We start from the raw sequence: 6685 nt of genomic DNA, 5'->3' as shown, positions 1-6685 counted from the left end.
TTCAATATCTCTTGTTCCCCGCGAAGTTCGATTAAATCTCAGGTATGGTCTCTTCTTATGGCTGGCGAGCCTCCTTACGTAGTCTAATGGACTTTAAACGACCCTCCCCGGAAGTCGACAGACTCTAAAATGTTCCCGACAACAGGTCCTTGGCTCAGACCCCTTGAGCCACCTCGCGTCGCCATAGTCGTCAGGTTGTAATCTTCGATTGACCTGATGGCTATACTTTGACTTTCGCCTTGTCCAAGCCTCAGTCAAAGTGGGGGCTCTGTAGACACCTCGTTTCTGCACCTCTCGCAAACCACCCGGTGATGATTGGGCCGCATGTTTGATTCGCGGAACGATTAGTAACAGTTCGTAAGATTATCGTCAAGTGATTGCTCAAATATTAATGTCAACCTCTTAGTTGTCATCTACGTGCCGATACGGTCGTTTTGGCAGTAATTAGAGTACATTCGGAGTCCGGGTCAAAAACCGTCTCCATTTTCTAATATTTGTTAAATCCCGAGTCGAATGTTCGGAATGTTAGGATATTTCTATTCCATATTTCTCAAATTTTATCTTTTGGCAAATAATATCCCGTAATATTCAAAAGATAATCGAATTATTTCCGTCCTACCATAACTCAAACGCGGAAATCTTTCTTAAGCAGGAGGAAACCTCCTGGGAATAGACGCAAGACTGCTGCGCCTCTTCCAAGAGACGCGGTGGGCTGCTGCGCCTCTTCCCAGGCCCTTCTTTGCATGATTTACGTATCTTTTTCATATCTTTCCGAGATTCACTTCCAAAGAGTCTCCGAAACCCTATTTCTTCACGTGATTAGTATAAATAGGAGCTTTCGTTCCTCATATTTCTCACGCGAGTGTCCGCCCTTCTCTTCTCCCTTTGCATTCTAGACTTCGTTCTTACTAATTGGCGCCTACGTGCTTGGACTTCCGACCACGTAAGCTCGGATCTTTCCGGGTACCAGCCTCTCCGTTGCATGACCGACCAATTTGACCAACTACACCAATAATCAACCTTAATTAACTTAATCGTTTTCCTCTTACGAGGGCACTCTCTTTGCATTCGCGTCGAGCGTCACTAATCGATATCTTAGTTCTTCTCGTTTCGTCAACATATAAGTCTGAGGGTGTATAATCTTTATTTATTTATTGTATTTTATTTATCGTACCATTATTGTAAGGTTTACGTCGAAAGTACCTCATTAAAACCGATTTCTAAAACCGTCTTTAAAACCTTTTTTGCGGATTTCCAGTAGACAGACGTCGAGAAAAGACGCAGCAACCGCTGCGCCTCTTCGAAGGAGCGCAGCACCTGCTGCGCCTCTTCGTGAGGCTGCCGCAGTTCCTGCTTCTTTTCTTCTTCCTCCGTCCTTTGTAATTCGTACCAAATTTAATTTCTTTTGTTTTGTTCGTCTGTTAATTCGTTCACATGATAGTTTAATAATTCATATGTATATTAACCATCATCATTAGCATGTTTAAATCGTCATAAATCCGACTCAAATCCCAAATAATCAATATTTGCGGGTTTTCGTCATTAAATTCAATTCGAGTTTTAGAGATTCAATTCGTTCATGTTGAGTTTCTGGGATTCATCGTTGGTATATTTTCACCTGTTTGTTCATTAATCCGTCGTCATTCATCATGTTTAGTCTAATTCGTTTAGTTAGTTAGTTTAATTAATCATTCATTAACATCGACCCTTCACATAATTAATCCGTCTTATTTCCGTCTCATCCATGTTTTACTGTTTTATGACCTTAATCATATGTAAATAATCTGCTAATAACTTTCATCCGAGTCTAAAATCGTAATCAATCCCTAAAATTAACAAATAACATTAACGGTTTGCAGTTCCGGCTTCACAGCCAGAACTCACCCTTGGAACAGACGCAGCAACTGCTGCGCCTCTTCCAAAGGGCGCAGTGCCTGCTGCGCCTGTTCCAGGGTGAATTCTGTCCCTGAACCCCTTTTCTGCCTTGACCTAGTTTAATTAGCTACTTATTAACTAACTAATGTTCGTAATATCACCTTCTGACCTGTTCGTGATTTATTTCTTTTATTCTTTTATCCTTTTTCTCAAATTATCCGTTTTAAAGGTATTTTCGACATAAATCGCCTAATCCGTTGTAATTAATGTAATTTCCATTATTGTAATTTATTGTTTTTCTTTTATTGTTTGTATGCTTTCACATGTAAATGAGCATTAAATCCTACTTCGACCCAATTGTATGCTAATTACATGTCAACCGACTTAGTCTAATTCTCACATGCTAGGATTAATCTATGGATGTTGCATTGCATGCATATAGCCGACGGTATATCAAGTACGAATAACTTCCCTAATCATTAGTAGAGGCCGCTATCGAGGCGGGCGGGATTAGGTGTTCGATCAAAAGAGCTTCCTAATACGTACCCTCACCCCTTACTCCAGATCTCCGTGAGCACCCGTGTTCATTGGCATCCACGAGAGTCATTCTAGACATAGAATGCTAAGGGTAACGATTGCTTAGTGTTCATGTCACTACTTTGTGTCTTGACATGACACGAGGTATTCGAACGGTTCCAATTTCCCATAAAAATTGGTGGCGACTCCTTACAAAATGCAAACGCTTGTTTTCGAGCCCCTTCACCAAGCGCCCCCGTGGGCGGCCCGCTGTCCACACTCGCGGGTGTACATTGTAGGGATCCATCCTACAAAGTGGAAAGTTAAACAAATTAAGACACAAGGGTGTTACCGTAGAAGGGTGTTAAGATAAAGGATTCATTCACGAGGTTTAAGTGTGCGAAAGTTATATAACAAGTTTTCAGGGTAACTGTTGTAGTACCAGGGTTTTGGTCAACCCAAGATCATCACAGTTCGCATTATCTACCAGAGAACAACAACCTTAGAAAGATCAACCACAAGGATACACGTAAGCCAGCATACAATCTAACATTGACCCCGCCAAATTCCTCTCCCAAGTCAAAACTATTACTAATTCCGAACAATTGAATCATATGTGCATTCATTCCGCCCTACTACTAATAAATCACCAGGAGTATTAAAACATGCGGTGCATATGCACTACTTAAACACCTTGAAACCATAGAAAACATCACACGTAATCAAAACCTTTTGACTCATCAGACATACAACACGAATTAATCAATTTGTATGATATAAATTCTGAAAACATATTTCCCAATAAAAGTTACAACATATGATCCATGACAACACTACATTACTTCCATTATCACCCATGTGTTTAACATTTTAGCAACCATATCGTTCAGTTGTGTCCAGCAACTTAGTATAACTCCTTTTCAGCAAAACAAAAGATATCGCATAATTAGCCTAAACATATACATATACCATCATAGAACTTGTAAAACATTATCTATGGCAAAGATTAGCAAGGTGAACAAGTTCTCTGGTTTGCACGGTTTGAACAAATAGGCAACTCGCGGCTCAATTAAACGTAACTATAACGACTATCATTTAAACATACACATAACATGTGGATCATCAAAGGGTTATCCCATTATAATTGTCAACATAGTTATCATAAACAATATTCATTAGAGTATAATTGATAGGAACGACTCGGAAATATAGATATGTCAAATGTCGTGCTACATCAAACAGTTTCCTTCATATCACGCCCATACAATTGCAAGACTCACTTTAGTATTTTGTGACAATATAATAACGAGCATATCCAATAAGGAATAACAACACTGTTTTGTTATCATATCATAAGTTTAGGTTCAACTGAAATAAGTTAATGCAATGAAAGTAATAAGTATAACTATAGGCACACAGACTCACATAAAAGACATTAGAACTCAGATGGCATCCTACATGAGTGAACATTTAGACATACTCATTACTACCATCCATGTGTAAACATTTAAACATAATTATTATAAATATTCATGCGAGTATATGAGAACAATCAAGTTAACATTTAGCGCCATCAACTTTACCAAGATATGACATTATAGTTTGATATTTACATATATCCGACCACTATGCAAATATGATGAAGACACCAGAGATAATACAACACGCCCAACGTATGTAAATTATGCAAACAACTGGACTCGTATAAAATATTTCAGCCCCGATTAAGAATCAAATTAAGCTATTCAATTTCACTCATACTATCATGCCAACAATGTTATCAACTAAACTTTAATTTTATCACTTGTTAAGATACATAACTACTGAAAACGCGTGCTACTGTCATCATATAAAACATTATAAGGTCACCTTAATGAGGCTCATGAAATAACCAAACAATTATATGAAAACTCAACATATAACGCACATTTTACAAGTCATGATTCACGTTGTAACTTTCAAAAATCACGAATAAATAGCCGTTCAACGAAAACTTGAGTTATATTACTTTTCATAACATACAGAGAGTTAATAATTCGTGATAAAAATAATGAGGTCCAAAGTTCAAGAATTCAATTTTTAAAGGATTTTGCAACTCAGTTGGTCCAAACAAGTATGTGGCAGCAATTGGTCCGAAACTTGGGTCAGTTTGCAAAACTTACCATTTAATATAGAAACATCAAAAAATTTCGTGGCTTATCAATTTGAAAACGTATGCGAACCTTCTGGTCGATGGAGTTGGAATTATGCAAAAATCATTTATACAAATTAAATGAGAAGTTTTACAAAATCGTTGGTCAAAACATCACTGCACAGGAACTTCCTGACCACAGCCCACTAAAATATTTATTACTCCTAATCCGTATATCCTATAAACATGAAACCAATGCCAAATGAACACTAACTCACGAGTCTATCTCTCATAAAATTTTCATCTACAGGAAATAAACAGGAAAGAAATGACAGCAAGATCAATTAGGGAGTAAAATCAAACAAACGTGTTTCAGCACTAGGTCATTCTTTACTATGTTACAAGCTCTTATGAACCCACTATGTATACTAACCCATCCCAACTTAAATCTCACACTTTGTACTTACGTATACGTCTATCCCATAGAATCCCTTCGCATCTCGACCTACTCCTTACATCTAAATCACGATTGCTATGACTAGAAACAAGCAATTCAATAGTGTTTCTAATTACTATCACAATACTATACTAGCATGGCTTCGGGATCACATAACCGCATATTACTAGACATAGTAGTACTATCAACACATCATTCAACATCTATCCAGATAGTTATCATCAATTCTTAATTATTTTCACGCTCACGATTACCACAATCCAACACTTCATTGATTATTAAACTGAACACGAAAATTTATTCTCATCTCCACGACATCATATGATCACGTCATCATTCATACGTAACACTTACCGTAACGTTGTCCTGCAGAATGGTTAGAATGTATGGGTCTCAAGGTATACATCACTCGATTATATCCAAGGTTTTCCTTCTAACTACCCCATTCACTCAATTTATCTCGGGTTACCTGGTTCAAAACTGAGAGGGCAAAAGAGCACGTATTAAGGGCGCCTTCTTAACCGCACTGTGAGCTCCTAACAGTTTATTCCCAGGGGTTCATTTTATTTAGACACATCCTACGTTCATTGGGTTCATTGGTTTAGGCCTGAGGATCGTTCGCTCAGATACCACTTTGTAACACCCCGATTTATGAAGGAGCCTTTAGCAAGGCATTCCCTAATAAACCGGACTGTTACCATCTCGGTTTCCCGAGGTAGTGAATAACAAATTAAACTCCAAGGCAAGATATATATAATTACTTTAACTTAATTATTACAAAACCTCTTTTACATCAATTACAAGGAACTAACATAAATGAAAATGAAAGTCTTCTAAGTAATGATCTAGCTACTAAGTCTTCTGATCCCGTGTCTCACGCCCACCAAGCTCCCGTTCTATCTCTTAAACCTGTCAAGTCTGCTCGCCAATATTTGGGTCATCACAGGTGTTCACGAATATACAGGGTCAACCACGAGGTTGAGTAGGGAAAACAATGAAACAACAAGTAATATGATATGCATGTTCCTCCGTCACCTCCATCTCCATCTCAACTCGTATCTCATAACCCGGACAACCCAGCCATACCGATCCCCGGTAGACTATATATATATATCGACCGCAGCCGATCTGCCAGCTCGCAGCTGAGGACACCAGGGCAAGTCCTGCAGAACCCGCCTGGGCCTTATCACAACATCATCATCACCTCACCACGTCTCCACAACATCCTCCATCTCCAATGCATATGAATGCTCAAGAAATTAATGCAACACAATATGTATGTCATTGAACGGGTAAATCATAGAATCATGCCGGTTACCGAATATTATGATAATATACTCAATACGATCAATTCAATCAAGCACATTCCAGGATATGAATCATAACACGAATCAACAACCACGAATCAAGTCAACGTTCACAGTTTGGTCATATGAAACACAAACAAGTCAACACACTTCAACAACAATGGTAATAAGTCAAGTGTATTTCCCTATCTCAATACCGCAATCAAATAGTTGGGTGCTCAGTAATATTCCACAACAGTTCGCCCTCTGAAAGATAAATAATGATAAACAATTACTTAACTATTCCCGTTCCCAAAATAGAGAGTTATTAAAGATAGAACTTTCTAAAAATGGAAACTTTCCCGATATAGTAACTTTTCTATTAAACCCGTCTCTAAATAATTAATTATGATTAATTAT

The sequence above is a fragment of the Silene latifolia genome, chromosome 10, assembly GCF_048544455.1.
Source record: "Silene latifolia isolate original U9 population chromosome 10, ASM4854445v1, whole genome shotgun sequence".
Taxonomy (NCBI): domain Eukaryota; kingdom Viridiplantae; phylum Streptophyta; class Magnoliopsida; order Caryophyllales; family Caryophyllaceae; genus Silene; species Silene latifolia.
Note: the sequence above shows the minus strand (reverse complement) of the source record.